Source organism: Cynocephalus volans, chromosome 12 (genome assembly GCF_027409185.1).
Source record: "Cynocephalus volans isolate mCynVol1 chromosome 12, mCynVol1.pri, whole genome shotgun sequence".
Classification (NCBI taxonomy): domain Eukaryota; kingdom Metazoa; phylum Chordata; class Mammalia; order Dermoptera; family Cynocephalidae; genus Cynocephalus; species Cynocephalus volans.
Genome location: NC_084471.1, coordinates 103,909,773 through 103,928,978, shown reverse-complemented (window position 1 = coordinate 103,928,978; position 19,206 = coordinate 103,909,773). Strand labels below are relative to the sequence as shown.

The following is a 19,206-nucleotide window of genomic DNA, read 5'->3' as shown; positions in this document are numbered from 1 at the left end:
TGTGTTTGTTTAGTCATTTACATAAACATTAACAAAGAAGTTTTGAAATATTTTTCCACAGTATCCAAATACATTCTGTATGAATTAGATTGGATTACAACTTGGAGAAGGGTAGAGACCTGATAATACTGGGAATCCAAGTGTTGAGTAATAATATAAAAGCACAATCTAGGAATATTGAAATGACTCCAGGGACTGTCCTTTCTGAAGGACAAAATTGATCTTTATGACCTCTCATACTTATTTCTGCAGCAGCATTGTGGAGAAAATGCACTAGATTTGGAATGAAAATAGTTAAGTCTGTCTTAAATCAGTAATTTCCAGGCTATCTCTCCTAACATCTCTGTCACCATATGTGTAGCAGATATAATTATACTTGTCTTAATTAATTCTCGACATGAGCTGTTTCAAGTGCAAGGCTTTCTACTTATAGAAATCACAAAATCTAAGAGATGCAGATGTCAGAAAATAATTACAGCCCTTTCATTGCATAGCATATCCACCTGTATCTGCCAACAAAGACACAGTGCTTCAGTGACACACAACAAAAACAACTTTAAAGGCAAGGTACTCATTTGTGTACACATTAGATCAGAAAAGTCTGTTCAATGGAGAAATAACAACATTCTCTCAGTCACTTTATTCTCCACATTGAGTAATCTATTGTGCTTTGTAATATTTTTGTGTTTGTGTTAGAAAATTTGAAAAAATAATATTTAATGGATGCAAATCCTGTGTAATTCATCTCAGAATTGTCTTCCTTGAGATTTAAATTTCATGCAACACAATCACCTATGAAAACCTCATACAAATACATCTGTAAGTTTTAGAAACATTTTAGACTCTGTTCCAGTTGTTCATTAAGACTGAAACATCTTTGGAGATTGGATCAGTGAAATGGAATTCTTCTGTGCATTAATATACAAAAGGCATCCTTCACATCTTTATTCCTTAGACTGTAGATCAGAGAGTTCAGCATGGGATTGATGACTGTGTAAAATATGGAGGCCACTGACCGTTTGTCGAGAGTTTTTGGAATTGGGCATGCAGTAAAGGGAAAGGAGGGTCCCGTGGAAGATGGTGATGACGGTCAGGTGGGAGGCACAGGTGGAGAAGGCTTTGTGACGCCCACTGGCAGAACGGATTTTTAGTACAGTCACAAGAATGAAAATGTAGGACCTGAGGATGACCAGCAGTGTACTCACCTCATTGAAGGTGGCAAAGGCAAAAAGGAACAGGTGGGGGATGTGAACATCAGAGCTCGACACAGCAATGAGAGCGGTGTACTCACAGAAAAAGTGGTTGATCACATTGTGTCCAGAAAAGTTTGGATGGAGAACATAGCAAAGGAGTACCAAGGTGCTGCTTATACCCCAAAGATATGACCCAGCCACTACCAGGTCACAGAGCCTCTGTGGAATGGCCACTGTGTAAAGCAGAGGAATACAGATGGCCACAAAGCGATCATAGGCCATCACTGCCAGCAGGAAGGACTCGGTCACTACAGCTGTGCCGGGGAGGAAATACTGCAACATGCAGCTCAAGTAGAAGATGCTCTGATCCGCTATGACCAGGTTCTCAAGCAGCTTGGGAGTGTGTTTGAAGGGACAGTAATAGCGGCCTCATTTCGATGTCTGATAGAAATGCAGACTCCTGGGCCCCACTATAGTTCCACCACACCAAAATCTAATTTTACAAGACCCCCAGATGATTTTCACATATGTTAAAGGATGAAAAACACCAACTTTGATTCCCTTTGATTTGATGGAAATTCTGGTGATTTAGTAAGATATTCTGCTGAACTAAAAATAAATATACTCAAGCTTTTTTGTTCCTGACTTTTTCTATTTCATCCTTTATCACCTTTTTGTCTCTCCTATTCACAAACCCCAAATCATAGAGAGTTCATCCTTTCTCCGTATGTATTCAAGCCAATGTTTCACAAAGTATGTCATAAACTAATTCATTCCAAAAGGTAATGATTGACAATGCTTAATTTGTCATAAGTGTGTTGGAACAGGGTGGGTATATATTTTGTATCCTTCAATAAGACAACAGCACACTCACTAAGACACACACACACATACACACACACACAAGCACACGATCTTCCGAGGTAGAATTAAAACAGAAATTGTTTGTTTTATTTGCCAAGTTGAATAAACTATGTTTTGCATTTTTTGGAAAATGCTTGATAGAGCAATTGCCCAGAATTATGGTAAAGTTATGTGTGATTCCTGGTTTACAACTAAGGCAAGGTAACATGGAAAATATTGGTTTATTTCATGTTTTATAATTGTCTATCAACTCACAGATATTAAGACAAGATTTAGTGGTATACATTCATAACATGACATAAAGTTAGACTTTTTTTTTTTTTTTTTAGTTCAATACCTTTACTCTGGAGGAACAATTAATATTTAATTAATTCATGTAGTGCAATAATCTCAGGTGTCTATACATTGCGTGTCCTGGGGAATCTGTGTGACACGAACCACTATTAGCAACAGAGAAACAGAGATAACATTTTACTTTTTTTTTTTTTTCTAACTCAGTCAGGCACTAGTTTAAACCAAACTCATGAATAATAAGTTTGGAGGACATTTGTATTTCTATCAGAGCAGTCACAACCATTCTATATTAGACTGGCAAACAAAACTATTCATTGCAGGTAAATGTGTAATTAACTAGAGATTAACATTAAAAAGCAAAACCAGGATTACTCAAACTATTTCTAAGATTTATCATGATACCCACTGTGTTAGTAAATAATATTTGCAGAAACAAATTTGAGAAATCAGATTGTGAGATCCATGAGATTGATAACTGAATTTTTCATTTATTTCCCCTTGGTAATCTTTCAGGAAAATCACAAAATATCAACATTTTTACTTGATTTTTATAGATAACATATTTAATATCACTTTCTACATATATTTACAGTAGAGGAGAAAGGAATAAAGAACTTGGCAGATCCTTGGGGATAGTGCCCCTAGCCTCGTGTTACTAATTCTACCACACTCTACTCCGTACTCCTACTCAGCTGTGGCTTTTCAGGTTTCCTCCGTAACCCTGACATTCTCATTGCTAAAATGAAATTAAGGAGTATTTTAAAATTATTTACCATGCCAATATATATCAAGATTTGTAGGTTTTATGATCTAATATTCACCGGTTGCATAAAATTTCCAGGGATGTCACAACAAATTATGACAAACTGGAGGCATAAAACAAGACATATGTATTTTCTCACAGTTCTCAAGAACAGAAGTCTGAAGTCAAGGTGCTGGCAGGACTGCGCTACCTCTGACGGCACTGGGGGAGGATCCTTCCTTGCCCCTGGCTTGTGGCAGCAAAACTCCAGTCTGCTTCCATTTTCATTTGGCCTCTACCCTGTGTGTCTCTGTGTTGTCCTTTACTGTCTCATAAGGACACTCTCATTGGATTTAGGGCCCTCTCTAATTCACTATGATCTCATCTCGATCCTTACCTTATTTACAATTGCAAAGATCCTATTTCCAAATAAGGTCACTTTTGATGTTTTAGGTGGACATAAATATTGTACGGGACACTGTTCAATACAGGACACTTGTGTTACTTCACATACGGTTCTCAGGTATTCTGTTAAATGCTGAGGTGAACAAAAAACTGATCTATTCCAAGAGATTTAAAAATCTGACTGGTGAACTGACTAAATCATTTGAATCATCATCCCTAGTCAAAGCATTGAATTATCCTCAATTTAATAAATCAGATTCCTTTTGGGAATATAAATCTTCAACAAAATTGTGCTGGGTGATTCATTAACTTCCTGACTGTGTCTTTCACATCTTTGTTCCTGAGGCTGTAGGTTAAAGAGTTGAGCATGGGAATGACCACTGTATAAAACACAGAACCTACTTTGACTATGAGCCATGAGTTTTTGCAGTGGGGGACACAATAGAGGAACAGGATGGTCCCATGGAAAATGGTGATGGTGCTCAGGTCAGAAGCACAGGTAGAGAAAGCTTTATAGTGCCCACCAGCAGAAGGCATTTTCATGATAGTGACAAAGATGAAAATATAAGTAGTGAGGACAGTTACCAGGCTGCTCACCTCACTGAATATGGCAAGGACAAAACAAAGCACTTGGCTGATGTAGGAGTCTGAGCACAGGACAGAGACAATAACTGAGTGCTCACAGACAAAATTATTCATGATGTTAGACCCGCAGAATGATAATGTCAACAGGAAATAGGTTGCTGTCAGGGAGAAGACTATACCCCATGCATAGGGCCTGGCCACTAATGACACACAGAGCTTTGGGGACAAGACAACTGTGTAGAGCAAAGGATTACAAATGGCCACAATCTGTCATAGTCCATCACTGCCAACACGAATGTTTCTGCCACTGCAAATATACAAGCCAAGAAGAATTGCATGATGCATCTCATAAAGGAGATGGTTCTTCTTCCCCAGCCAAGTTCTACAGCAGTTTGGGAGTAACTGTAGTTGAGTAACAGAAGTCATCAAAGGACAAGTGGGTGAGAAAAAAAATACATGGGGGTGTGGAGTTTGGGATGGATCCTGATGATAATGATCAGGCCCAAGTTCCCCAGCACAGTGACTATGTAGCTAGATGGTAAGGAATACCAGGAACAGGGGCACCTGGAAGTCTGCATATTCTGAGAAGCCCAAGAGAGTGAATGTGGCTCCAGGACTTTGATTTCCTTCAGCTAGCAACATGATTGTTGTTGGAGAGAATCTGAAGAAATGAAAATAAAAATAGTAATGATGATGATCAAGTACATTTATGCAACATTTACCCTGTATTGGGCAATGTGCTAAAATATTAAACATATTCAGTTAAATCTCCAAATAACACAATACATTGTAAACAAGTAGCCCCATATTTTTACGTGAGGAAATGGACGCATCTGTTAAGGAACCTGTCTGAGCTTAGATAGCTTCTTAGTGTTGACCTGGTTTTGAGGTTGATCCTTGAGAGGCTGAAGTTGAATGATGTAGTTGTCTTTAAGACAGAGAGAAAACTCTTCCATAGTGTTATTGAAAATGTGTTTTCTACACTATCATTCTGGATGTTTGTGCTTTCTAGTAACACTACTATAACAATGAATATAAATTTAACACTAAACATTATAAAGAAAGGATCAGGAGAGGCAAAACTTTTGAGGGGATGATCCCACCATAATTACAATGTTCAGTCTGAGGATCCTAGAAAAAGCTGCTTTTATTAGTCAACCCAGGAATTTCTGAGTTGTAAAATACTCGTGTATTACGATGTTGAAGGAAATACATTTTTGTATATCTTCAGGCTTTCTGATGGTTTCAACCTATGCTGAGATAATTGCGTTCCTGTTCTACAACAGCATAGCAACCTGGTGCAGTGATGAAGTTGCATTTTTGACAGGTTCCCTTCACTCCTTTGTTTTCTTCCCACTTCATTCCTTTCTCATTTAGTGTCTCTGATGTTCTTAGCATACTCATCTAGATGGCTTGTTCATTATCTTTTAACTTTCCAATACTATTTTTTAATCTATCAACTTTGCTACCTGTATTATATTATTAAATAAACATAGAACCCCTGACTTTGAGAATAACATAAAATATATTTTGCCCAAGACTTTCACATTCTTTAGATCAAGCTGGAGAACATGGTAATAACCACCAAGGGTTCCCTAATCACCCTCAACTTTTCATGTGACAGGAACATTGCCACTCTAGGTATTGCAGAAGGGTTTTGATTAAAGCTACATGTGTGCTTGTCTTGTTTTGAAACACACAAACTTTGCTATATTTATAAGTGTTATTTTGAGAAAGAATAAATATCTTGTATGCACAAGTGTTTCATAACCACAAAAGTCTCTTTAATCATTTAATAATGATTTTTAAAAATAAGTTGAGCCAAGAACATGTACATCTCTGAAATGTTCAGGTTAATAAAAGAATGTTAGTATGAATCCCATTAGCAAAGACATCATTTTAGTTTTGTCTAACCATCTGAAGGTAGAAAAAAACTTCAGTATCTTTCATGGCTAAATGCTACTGCCATCACTAAAAACAATCAATTTCATTCATGAGAAAAGAGGAATAGATGGGAGAGCTGCAAACAGCTCATGACTGGCCTGCATAATAAAAGAAGTATCACCTTCGGAAATACATATTTAAGTGCATTTCCAGGCTTTGACATTAGCTGCATGATCTTTCATGAATTACTCAAATTTTCTGAGCCTCAACTTCATCAGGAAAAGGGAACAATAAAGACAGGATAATACACATTTCATAGGTATGGTATGTAAGTATTTAGTTAGGAAATAACGTTAATGTTCTCAGCTCATAGTCTGACAATTGTGGAGGCCAAGAAATGGAAATGGAAGCTCCCCCCTCACACTCTTTTTAATTTTAATTCTATGGCTAATTGGTATTATTTTTCATCTTTTATATCTTTATAAAACATCTAAGAAACAGATCAAGGGCCAAAGCTGGAAGCCATAGACCTGTGGGTACAGTATTGTAAACCGAAGTTTAGCTCAGCTCTCTTTCCTGGATATTTTTTGCCCCCTCTAGTCTGAATTTACTAATAACTATTCTTCAGCAAATTTGCTTTGTTTCCCTATTTGCCTTCTCTTCAGTACCTGACTCTTTCTTTTCTTCTGTTTCTCATCTCAGGTTTGAGCCCATGGAAGATTCACCAAACTGCAATCATTACTCTGGTGGATTGTGGCAGTGGAGGCTCCTGCCCTGCTCTGTGGGATCATCGATTTCCTCACCCCTCCATTCTTGTGGTTTTCATGACAGTCTGTGTCTCCAACAGCTTTACTTGCTCTGTGCTGCCTAGCTCATCAATCATGAATTTCTTTGTTCGATTTTACCTAAAGCCTATTTAACTATCTATTCCCCAGTATTCATTTTTTTAAATCATGCCAATATTCTCAGTTTATAATGATAAATACATGCTCATTATTTCCTCAGCTTATTTGATTTTACTATTATTTTATCCTCATGAATATCCTTTTTTTCTAGCCTACTCATGCAGTATTTGAAGCATATAAAGCATTAGATGAAAGCTAATATCACAAAGAAATGTTTTCTTTTTACTCTGGCAATATCTCTTACATTCTTGGTGTACCCACATGAGTTATTAGGAAATCAATGTCATGCCATACTGCGTTCGCTGTGACTTTATGCATGGTATTCTTTTCTTTCCACAAGATTTTGAGATGTTTGAGGACATTCCCAAATTTTATAGTATATATTACCTGATTATATAATTATTTGAAATGTACTATGCTAGGCATATTGTGGATATCCTGAAAGCAAAAATTGGGATTGATGCCCCAGCGAAGGAGTTAGAGATCAGAGATCAAGTTGTTGAGCTCTTGAAGATGGACTCATGAGATAAGGCATTTAGATTAATGGAGAGTTCCCTGCTTCAAAGGTTGCAGGCATTCCATGTCAGTCATATGAGTAAAATATGATACAAAGCACATCACCAATCTGTAACCAAACTCACCTGAAAATCTTGTTCTTATTTACTAACAGTCCTCAGCGAAGTTCTCACTAAGAATTCAAACCATTTAAAATAATAAGAATTCGGTAACTATAGTAGGAGTCCACAATAACTTCCAATTACTGTTCCAACAATATATTTTTTTCTTAATACCCAGAAAAACTAAAGGAAATCAAAGAAAGAATGAGAGATACAGAGAGTGAGAGAGAGAGATAGAGAGAGAGAGAGAGAGAGAGAAGAGAGAGTGAGAGTTTTGGAATCTGATTCTGTATCCACGAGACAAAATGCATGGCTTTGTATACCTTCATGACCTTGGGGATTTAGACCCTAGACACACATTAATTATTTTTAGAACACAAACTCATTAATTAGATAAAATGCCTTTCTACCTGGTATTTTGCAAGAAAGGAATTTCTTCTAAATCACTGGAGACAATGCCTTCTTAAATCTACTTCATTAATTTACTTCAGAAATCATTTATACAGAAAATATACAAACTGACTTAGGAAAACAGAGTGACTACAATAAAACCCAAAGGAAGGAAAACACAAATCAGTGAGAATGCAATGATTAAGAGATGAATGCTGTTAACACTTGCTGTACTATTTTTCTTTTTCTATATATTGTGTGTATTTCTTGGTGTGTGTAAACAAAAGAAGTTCCTTCTGGGTTCTTATTTTACATTAAATTATCATTGTCTTCAGAAAGAGAGAAGGAAAGAGAGAAAGAAAAATGAAAGAAAGGTAGGAATGAAGAAAGGAAGGAAGGAAAGAGAAAGAAGAAATATTTACAATATTTTGAACTTTAAGAAGGAGAAAACAGAACTATAGTGACTATATGTGGGAAAGGGGGTTAGGGTGAAATTGGGTAATGTACCCACAAGTACTGATTGTCAACTGTGTACCATATATATATGCACACACACACAGACACATATCTATATATATATTTGTGTTTCAATGAAACAAAAATTATGCTTCAATAAAAACAAAAATCATCATTGTCCTTGGAACTATAGATTCACTTCATTGAAACTAATTTTTGTTTCCTTCCAAATATGCACACACTACTCTTGCAAGCTTATATTAATACAATTAAATTATAAAATAACTTTGTGTCCACAACTCTTAAAAATAGCACATGTGTTTTGGAAGCATCTTTAACTCCTAAAACTCTGGCTGTCCACTAATCCATTGGTTCCACTACATGGTTAGATTCACTTATTTTTTCGCTGGACTGCTGAGAACTATTGTCAGACTCTCTACCAGGGACCACCAATAAAACAGATGTTGTTTATCACAGATCATAGAATTGTTATTGTACATGGCATGGCTTTGCTCCAGAATCCCTGTGATCTGCATTGTAATTCTCCCACGGAATTGCCATAAGCTCCACATTGCATCTTTATTAACCACTGACATCTTTGCAACCTGGAGCAGCTGGGGCTATTGTTTGTACTAGAGCCACTCAAAGCTGGCAGCCTTCTACGTCACCTGATGTATTCATTTATCAACCTGAGAGAGAAGTTACTACCAGCTCAGTAGCTTAAACTGATACACATATCGTAGTTACTGTAGGGCAGAAATCATGGCACAACAGAACTGGCATTATTAGTATAACACAGTAATATACTAATTAAGAACCCTTAGTATTCTTCAGGGTCCTAGATGGCTGCAATTGATGTGCCAGCTAGAACGGCAGTTTCATCAGAGTTTGGACTTGGGAATGATTTCCTTCCAGATTCCTTAAGTGATCTGGCAGAGTTCACCTCCTCAGAGATGTTGGACTAAGGTTTCCCTTTCTTGCTGGTCATTGGACAGCAGCTACTCTCAGATCCTAGAAGCCAGCTGCATTTCTTACTACATGGCCCTCTCCTTAGTCCCTCTCACATGGCAGCTTACTCCCTCAAATCCAGAAATGGAGATAGTGTTTCTAACTTCAGGAAGGCCTACACCCTCCCTTAAGGGCTTTCTGTGATTACACCAAGTTCATCTTAGGATAAATTTCCATTTAATCAAGTCGAGATTAAATAATTTTATTTCTGAATTACATGTGTAAAATTCTTCACCTGCTATGTTACATAACCTATTCTAGGGAAGGCTCCCATTGCCTTTTCCATACTGTACTGTTCAGAAGCAAGTCACAAGCCTCCCCACACACCATGGGAGGGGAACACTCAAAGGCATATGCCTTAGAAAGTAGTAATCATCACCTTCAGGTTTGTGTATCAACCTGGTATAAGTACTAGAGCAGTATTATTAGGCATGGGATGTGTTCCCTTTAAAATCTTAAAAGAGATTTTCCAAGAATTGCGCTACTTTATTTTCATAGGATTTAGAAAAATCACAAGTTTTTCTTTTATTTGGAAAGGATACTCTGAAATACCTCTGATTATTTTACTCTTAAACATGTCATTGAAGTAGAACTTTCCTAAATCTCTTCTGCCCTCTGTGTCTTACTAAAGGCTCCAGCCTAGTAGCCGCCTTGTGTTTACCTTGTATGATGAGTGTGATGCTGTCAATGTAATGGAGAGGTGCGGTGTTCAAGCGGCCTAGATCTCTTTAAACTATACTGTGACAGACAGTAGGAAAATACACAGAGCCACAGAAAACATTATAAAAAAAGATTTTTATCTATCCCATGGGGATGTGAATTGTTTTTTATTTTCTTTTGAAATCAGAACGGAAAATAATAGATTTGCCATATCTGTGGGTCACACTCCAGGCCTTAAGCTGTATTCATCTGTTTGAGAGCTGCTGCTTGGTTGAATTTGCCATTGTTGACAGTCATCGCCAAGTTCTGTCTGGTTTCCCTCAGGTAGAACAGCTCCTCTTATGATTTATTTTACTCTAAATCCCTGGAAGACATATTATTTTAGCCATGTTGCTCTGAAAATGTTTGTTCCATGCTTAGTTTTGAAAAATATTTTAAGTATAATTCTGTAGTTGTTTTCTTCACCAATTTAGCAGTGATTTTCTTGTAACTCATTCTTTTACTGAAGAGTCAGTTGCAGTCTTCTTCCTCTGGTAGTGCACAGAAGATTGCTACAGACCAACATTTCTCCTCCAGCAACTTTTTAAAAAGGTAAATAGTGACATCGTCCATGTCGGTCTATGTTGTTGCAAATGACATAATGATATAATTTCCTTCCCTTTAAAGGCTGTTAGTATTCCGTTGTTCATATGTGTGTTTATGTTTATGTGTGTGTCTGTGATATATATATATATATATCACGCTTTCTTTATCCATTCATCTTCCCATAGGCAGTTAGGTTGTTTCCATATCTTGGCTATTGCAAATAATGCTGAAATGAACATGGGAGTGCAGATATCTCCTCAATATACAAATTGTAGTTTCTTTCCTATGGATATATATCCAGATGTAGAACTGCTGAATGACATACTAATTCTATTTTCATTTTGATGAGAAACCTTCATTTTCTTTTCATACTGGCTGTACTATTTTACATGATCTCCAGCAGTGCACCAGGGTTCCCTTAACTACCACCTGATCTCACTTGCATGTGGAATCTAAGAAAGCCTAACTCATAGGATAGAGAGTAGAGACTTGGTTACCAAAGACTACGAGATAAAGGAGATGAAAAAAGGGGAGATGCTAGTCAAAAGGTACAAAGTTTCAGGTCCAAAGTTTCAGGAGAAATAAGTTGTGGTGATTTATTGCACAGTACAGTAACCATTGTTACTAATAATGTATTATGTAATTAAAAAATATGAAAATGATAGATTTGAAATGTTTTCACCAGAAAAAATGATAATTGATGTGATGGATTTGTTAATCAGCATGATTTCATCATTCCAGAATACAAATGTATATCAAAATATCGCACCGTACCCCATAAATATGTATAATTATTATTCATCAATTCGATAGAAAGGTAAATTACTAAAATAATACTTTACAGAAATACCTGGAAATGACTAGTAATATATAACCAGAATTCCAAAGAAGATAGAGAACTTCCTTGAGGTGTAAACTTGGACCATTTGTAATCTTTCTCCTTTTTTTGTTAATATAAGCATTTATCACTATAAACTTCCCTCTTAGGGAAACATGTACATTTTGGTATGTCGTGTATCCATTTTCATTTATGTCAAGATATTTTTTAATTTATCTTTTGATTTCCTCTTTGATCCATTGGTTGTCCAAAAGTGTTTTAATTTACACATTTATATGATGTTTCCACTTTTCCTCCTATTATTGATTTCTAGTTTAATAACATTGTGATCAGAAAAGACACTTGATATGATTTCAATCTTCTTAAATTTGTTACGTCTTGTTTTGTGGCCTAACATATGATCTATCCTAGAGAATATTCACAGTGTCCTTGAGAAGAAAATGACTCTTCTCTTATATCATATAAAAAAATTAATTCAAAATGGATTAAATGTAGAACCCTAAACTACCAAACTTGTGGAAGGAAACATAGGGGATAAGCTCCCAGACGTTGGCCTTGGCAATGATGTTTTAAATTTGATACCAAGAGCACAGGTGACAAAAGCAAGAATAAACATGTGGGGATACATCAAGCTAATTAAGTTCCCACACATCAAAGGAAACAATTAACAAGATAAAAAGGCAACCCATGAAATGGGAGAAAATATTTATAAACCATATGTGTGATAAGGGGGTAACTATCCAAAATGCAAAGGAACCCATGAAACTCAATAGCAAAAAAAAAAAAAAAAAAAAAAAATCACTAACCCAACTAAAAAAATGGGCAAAAGTCCTGAATTGACATTTTCCCAAATAAGACATGCAAATGGTTAACAGGTTTATGAAAATATGCTCAACATCATGAATCATCTTAGAAATGCAAATCAAACCTCAATATGACATCACCTCATGCTTTCAGTATGGCTGTGATTAAGAAGTCAAAGATAAGGGTTGGCAAGGATATAGAGAAATGAGAACCCTTGTATGCTGTTAGTGGATAAGTAAATTTGTAAAATCATTATGGAAAACAATATGATGGTTCTTCAAAAAATTAAAAATAGACTTACCATATGATCCAACAATCCCACTACTGAGTTTATATCTAAAGGAATTAAAATCAGTATGTCAAAGAGATGACTGCACTTGCATGTTTACTGCAACATTATTCATAATAGTCAAGAGGTAGAAATGACCTAAGTGTCCATGAATAAATAAACGAATAAATGAAAAAATATGTATGTATAAAGTGGAATATTGTTTACTCTTCAAAAAGAAGGAGATACTACCATTTCAAATCACGTAGATGAAACCTGAGGACATTATGCTAAATGAAATAAGCCAGACATGGAAAGACAAATACTGCTTGATATTAGTTATATGTAGAATATTTTTAAAAAATCAAACTCACAGAGACAGTAGAATGATGATTACTTTTGGCTGCAGTGGGGGAGGAAAAGAAATATTGGTCAAATGGAATAAACCTTCATTAAACCATAAATAAGCACTGGAAGCCTAATGTATACCATAATGACTATAATTAAAAATATTATATTTCATTCTTGATATTTTCTCTGATGGTAGATCTCAGTGTTTTCACTACAAAAAAAATAGTATCTATGTGAAGTGATGGATAGGTTAATCAGTTTTTTTTTTTGAGATAATTAATTTGCAATGTACACATGTATCAAAACATTAGGCTGTAGGCCTTAAATATACACAATTTTTTTTTGTCTATCCTACTTCAATAAAGCTGGAAAACAGAAAAAGTAACTCAAAACTCACAGCAACTTCCCCCACAGGACATTTGTTGAGTTCTGGTGATGCACTGCAAGCTGTGGACCTGAACCAGAAAGGTAGATTGACATTTTTCACAGAAATTCCATGGTACTCAGGAGGCAAAATCTGACAAGAGAATTTGGAGCTTCCTCAAAAGCTTGATCGTCTCTCTGGCTTTTAAGTTGTGTTGAGTAGCAGGAGAAAGAGCTGAAGTCAAACTTCTGAAGGGTAGAGCTTAATCTGTATCTGCCTTTCAGGTGAGAGAGAAGCACATGCCTGTCAAGCCTCAATCAAAACCTCAGCAGGGCCACATCCAAGGAAAAGGAATAGATTATGGGATGGGCAATATCTTATCACAACAATGTATGTCCATCCAGTGAATTTTAATGGCTCATTTACTAAGCTAAAGAAGACCTCTCTTATCCTCTTTTAATCTGAACTTTCATAATAAATTACTGTTTTAAATTTCTTCTGTTTAAATTCCAAGAATAGTTATTTTTTTTACTAAACAGACATTGACTTATGTATAGTCTGTCTTTTCTCAGAATCAACAGCAATGTGAAAACTATTTTTTTTAATGAACAAACTACATCCCTAAACTTGAATCAAAATATGACAATTACTTGGAAGGACAATTATACTTCATTACTCTAATTCTCAATGGCTTGGTAATGTAGATATAATGAGAAGGTTGTCAAAGGCCCAATGCAGATGAAGACTACGGACACTACCAGGTATATGACTGTTGTATCATGTTCTCTCTCTCTCTCTCTCTATCATATATATATGATTATATACATAAAAGTGCATATGTCTATATGTATGTATGCAAGTGCATATATATGTATAATCAATTTCCCAATGTTAAAGTAGCAAGATGTTTCTGTTTTTCCAGACACCTCTGTCTTGCCTTAATATGTCTATAGCAAAAGCTCTTTCTAAAAGGAAATCCTACTTTTCTAGGAAATCACTTTTTAAAGAGAGTGGGAAAAAAGTTCACAAATCTTCCAAACACACTACTCTCACTACTCTTTTCCCTTCCCCATATTATTGCATATGCCAGAAAGAAGAATGTTGTCCTAAGTTAAAATATTTGATTTTATTTTTCATGGGTAAATACCTAGGAAATAAATAGTTGGGTTGTATGGGAACTCTCTGCCACAAGTCTTCACAAGATACTCCTAAACTGTTTCAAAGTCATTGTCCCTTTTATGGACATCTCAAATATATGTGCGTTCCATTTGCTCCATGTTCTCACCAGTACCTGGTATACCAGTCATATTCGTTTAAGCCATTCTAAAAGGGGTGCAGTGACATCTCATATTAGAATAAATTTAGCCGATTGAAATTTAAATGACCAGATACAGGTACATTCAGTTTTGGAATCTATTACTCTAATATGCCACTGCCTTGATTACTCAAGCAGTTTTTGAAATAAAATAGAGCATGCATGTGAGAGAAGCAAAACTATACTTTATTCAATTTTTTTTGCTAAAATAAAAATCAACTTCTGCCATGTAACCCCCAAAAAGCAAAGAGAGTATCTTTGTAAAACATACAGTAAGCTGAAGCATTTGTAAAAGCTGTCTCAGGAGTAGGGGCTTTCTGCTTACAACTTTCAGAGACTATGCTGAACCTACTCATATTTGATGAGCTGGAAATTAGTTTTACTTTGGAAAAACACACATAACATTCTAGTATACATAGCAAAGCATGTTAAAATAATTATCAATATTGCTACAGATGGTCAAAATTTTTTTATTAAATTTGTGATTTACATCGTTTGCAGCTATTTCACTAAGCATTTATATATACAAAAATAAATGATCATAAAATGTTGTTCTGCAAAATTTCAACAAACATGTCATTGTAATTTAATGAAAAAAGGATGTATTTCTAACAAATAATGAAGAAAAAACTGGATATCCATATGGATAAAAGAGCCTTAAATTTATTTCACGTCATACACAACTATTAAGTCAAAATAAATGCAGGCTGACCCTGTGGCGCACTCAGGAGAGTGCAGCGCTGGGAGTGCAGAGGTGCTCCCACCGCGAGTTCGGATCCTATATAGGGATGGCCGGTGCGCTCACTGGCTGAGCGCGGTGCAGGCGACACCACACCAAGGGTTGCAATTCCCTTACCGGTCACAAAAAAATAAAATAAAATAAATGGAATATATCATTTGGAATGTACAATGGAATGTACAAATGTACATTCTACAAAATTTGAGCATGATACATAGGGAGCATCTTTCCAATCTTGAGGTGAAAATTTTTTAGATTAAATGCAAAAATACTAGCTCATCAAAAATTGATAATTATTAACTTCATCTCTGTTAAAAATGTGTAGCAAATGATTCTTAATGATGAAAGAAACCGTTAAGAAAATAAAAATGAAAGCACGGATTGTGAGTAAATATTGGCAAAATATGACTGACAAAGTATATATATATACTTTAATATATATATATTAAAAATAGGCTGTTGTTTAAGTAATTTGAATCATCAATTGCACTATAAGAATTATGAAATCTGTAGTATAGTAAATAATTTTCTGAGAAATAAAATGATAAGTCTAAAATTATAATGAGTGACAAAGCAATTTGGTGACAACTAATTTTTTGAATTTGTCTTTCACATCTTTGTTCCTAAGGCTATAGATCAATGGGTTCAGCATAGGAATCACCACTGTATAAAACACTGAAGCCACTTTAACTACAAGCAATGAAGTTTTAGGGTTAGGAACACAGTAGGGGAAAAGGACGGTTCCATGGAAGACGGTGATGGCAGTCAGGTGGGACGCGCAGGTGGAGAAGGTTTTCTGGTGCCCAGTTGCAGAAGGTCTCTTCAGAACAGTGATGAAAATGAATGTATATGACATGAGAATAATCTTCAGGCTGCTCACCTCATTGAATACAGCAAAAATAAAACATAGCATCTGGGTGATATAGGGGTCTGAGCAGGAGACAGAAATAATTACAGAGTGGTCACAGACAAAATTATTCATGATGCTAGACGTACAATAGGAGAGTTTAAGAAGAAAATACGTGAGTGTCAGGGAACACACTACACCCCATGTGTAGGACCCACCCACCAGAAGAGCAGAAAGCTTCTGAGACATAGTAGTGCTATAGAGCAAAGGGTTACAAACCGCCACAAAACGGCCATAGGCCATTGCTGCCAGCATGAAAGTTCTGTCACTGCAAAACTGCAAGTGAAACAAAATTGTGTGATGCAGCCTGAGAAAGAGATGGTTCTGTCTTCCACAACCAGGTTCTCCAACAGTTTCAGTGTCACTACAGTGGAATAACAGAAGTCTACAAAGGACAAGTGACTCAGGAAAACGTACATGATTGTGTGGAGTTTTGAGTTGACCTTGATGATGATGATCGTGCCCACATTCCCCACCACAGTGACTGTGTAGATGGACGAGAAAACCAGAAAGAGTGGAATCTGATATTCTGGGTATTCTGAAAAACCCAAGAGAGTAAAACGTGAGTGTGCTGCTTTCATTTACTTCAGATAACATCATGATTCCTGTTGCATAAAACAAAACAAAAGAAAAAGTTATTTCTAGAAAGCAGAATTATAACAAGTCACAGAGAGATGAAATAGGCTTCACGTGTTTCTGTGAAGAGTGACACAGAAGAGTGGTTCTCAAAGTGCAGTCCCCAAACAGCAGCAGCAGCAGCACTTGAAATTTCTTAGGATTCCAAATTCCCTAGCCCCAGCTTCAAACGTCTAAATCTAAAACTCTGGGATGAGGCCCACAATTTGTGGTTTAACGTGGTCTCTAGGTGATTTTGATGCATGCTAAAGGGTGAGAACCAGTGGTGTGGACAATATATAGTACTCGTTCTAAGTATTTTAAATCCAGCACTTGTCAGTATTATTAACATAGAACTGAAATGTAAATTTATGGTACAACAAAAATTATGAAAAATAGAAGCAAGAGAGGCAGAACGAAAGCACAGAGAACGTTGTCATCATTCTAAGAATGACACTAAAGATCAAGGTGACTTGACACTGCACTTGGTGACATGTAAATGTTAGTAGTATTTGTTTTTGCATTTTCCACCTTTGCTAGGCACAATATAAAATTAAATAACCAAAGAATTTAAGCATTGAGATAAACTTCCACATGTACCTTGTCTATATTTCCACCTAATGTTTCAGAGTTTGTGACAGAATCTCATCAGTGAGATGTTTCTATACCCTCCAATAAAACCTCCATCAATACACACTGCCTGCTGCTGTATTTTTGAGTCCTTTTCTTATATTTTGTTTAACTTATATTATTAAATAAAAATAATCAATGAAATTTTAATTACCTGCTTATTAATGCTCTTTAGATATCCCCTCCTGATATATATATATTTATATATGTGTGTGTTTGTGTGTGCATATATATATATACACATATACATCCATCCGAAAATCATCAACAATATTTTTATACAAAATATGTTCTACAATACAATGAAAATTACACAATAAAAATTACACATTTCTTAACCAAGAAAAGAATCCCTCTTTTATGATGAGGCATATTTTGGGAAGATAAAGAGTTGCAAGTAGGGAGGACATAGAAAGAATGGCCTTGCCACAAGTAAAGCAGAATGAATGAAGATATAGACACGAGGCTACAGCAGAAATGCATGTATAATTTTTTCCATCCTCTCAGCTTTACCTGGAATATGTACCAGACTCCTGACTCAGCCCCATGAGTTTCTACCTTAACATTCAGTATAAGCAACCCCAGACACACAGCATTTATGAGCATATTATTTCCAGTAGCATGTGGGCTAGAATGGATACACTTTAAACATTAAGTATTGTTCACACTTTCAATAAATGATTCCCCTTCAACTTTTTATCATATTAGTAAAGCCAGCAATTACTGCACTGGCTGTTTGGCACACTTATTAGGTAAACAGCAAAAAGATACTCAGATTAAAAAAAAACTTGGCATTTAATCCCTGGAAATGTCAAATAAATTTCTAGCACTGGTGGTTAGAATTAGAATTGTACTCAAATCAAAACAAGGCCTAGAGCGTTCAACTTCAAAAAATGCCCCATTTTCTGCAACTTTTTTCCATTGTTCCTCAGTGGTGCCACTGTGCCATTTTCTGTAAAAAAAGTAATAATAATTCTAATAAATACTTTATGCCCTGTTAGTGTAAATTAAAATGTCTCTGAACATAAAAGTAGACCTATGGAATTTTTAGATTAATCTGTATGAGCTAGACCTCCACGTTTTCCACCTGAGTTGAAAGATGTCTAGAGACAAATGAACTAACCTTAAACCAGAAACTCTTGATTAATTTACTGAGAATTTCCTTTTATGATTAATGAATCTTAGGCAGCTTTCTTAGTAATTCTTTAAGATAGCAACAGACTTGAGATCTGCAATGAAGGTGGAAGCACATTTCAAGAAAGGTGCCAGTAAAACAGCATTTAATTTTCAGGTCATAACAAATCTCAGAGAGTACGAGGAAAAAACTGAAGGCTGTATACACAGTTGTAACTCCTGTTATTCTCTGGTTCTTATACCTGCCCCCATGACTATGGAGATATAGACCACAGGGAATTATAATTGGGGTATTCCTCAATGTGCTTCCAAAAATACAATTTGTTGAAACACTGTGTCTGGTGTCATTGTGAGAGATGCATTTTTCTAAATTATTTGGGATAATTACCTCACCACATCTATTCCATTAACTGCTGTTAAGTATTGAATTACTGAAATAATACATGTTCATTGAAGACATTACTGAATAGTTAGAAAATAAGAAAAAAATAAGTATTCTTAAGTAGCTGGTATTATGTTAACTGCAGTTTAATTTTTGTATCGAAACTTATAGTGGAGAAACCTGTCAAACACTACATAAGGTAAAAGATTAAGTCTACCATCACCAGTGATATGATGCGGACATCATGTTCCCCTGATACGATGTGATGAAG

The 19,206-nt window shown here is 35.7% G+C and overlaps 2 pseudogenes; both read right to left on the bottom strand.

The window, feature by feature from the left end:
- Positions 1–889: 889 nt before the first annotated feature.
- LOC134391825 (olfactory receptor 5D14-like) lies at positions 890–3,079 on the bottom strand (annotated as a pseudogene).
- Positions 3,080–3,777: 698 nt separating this feature from the next.
- LOC134391824 (olfactory receptor 5D13-like) lies at positions 3,778–16,417 on the bottom strand (annotated as a pseudogene).
- Positions 16,418–19,206: the final 2,789 nt, after the last annotated feature.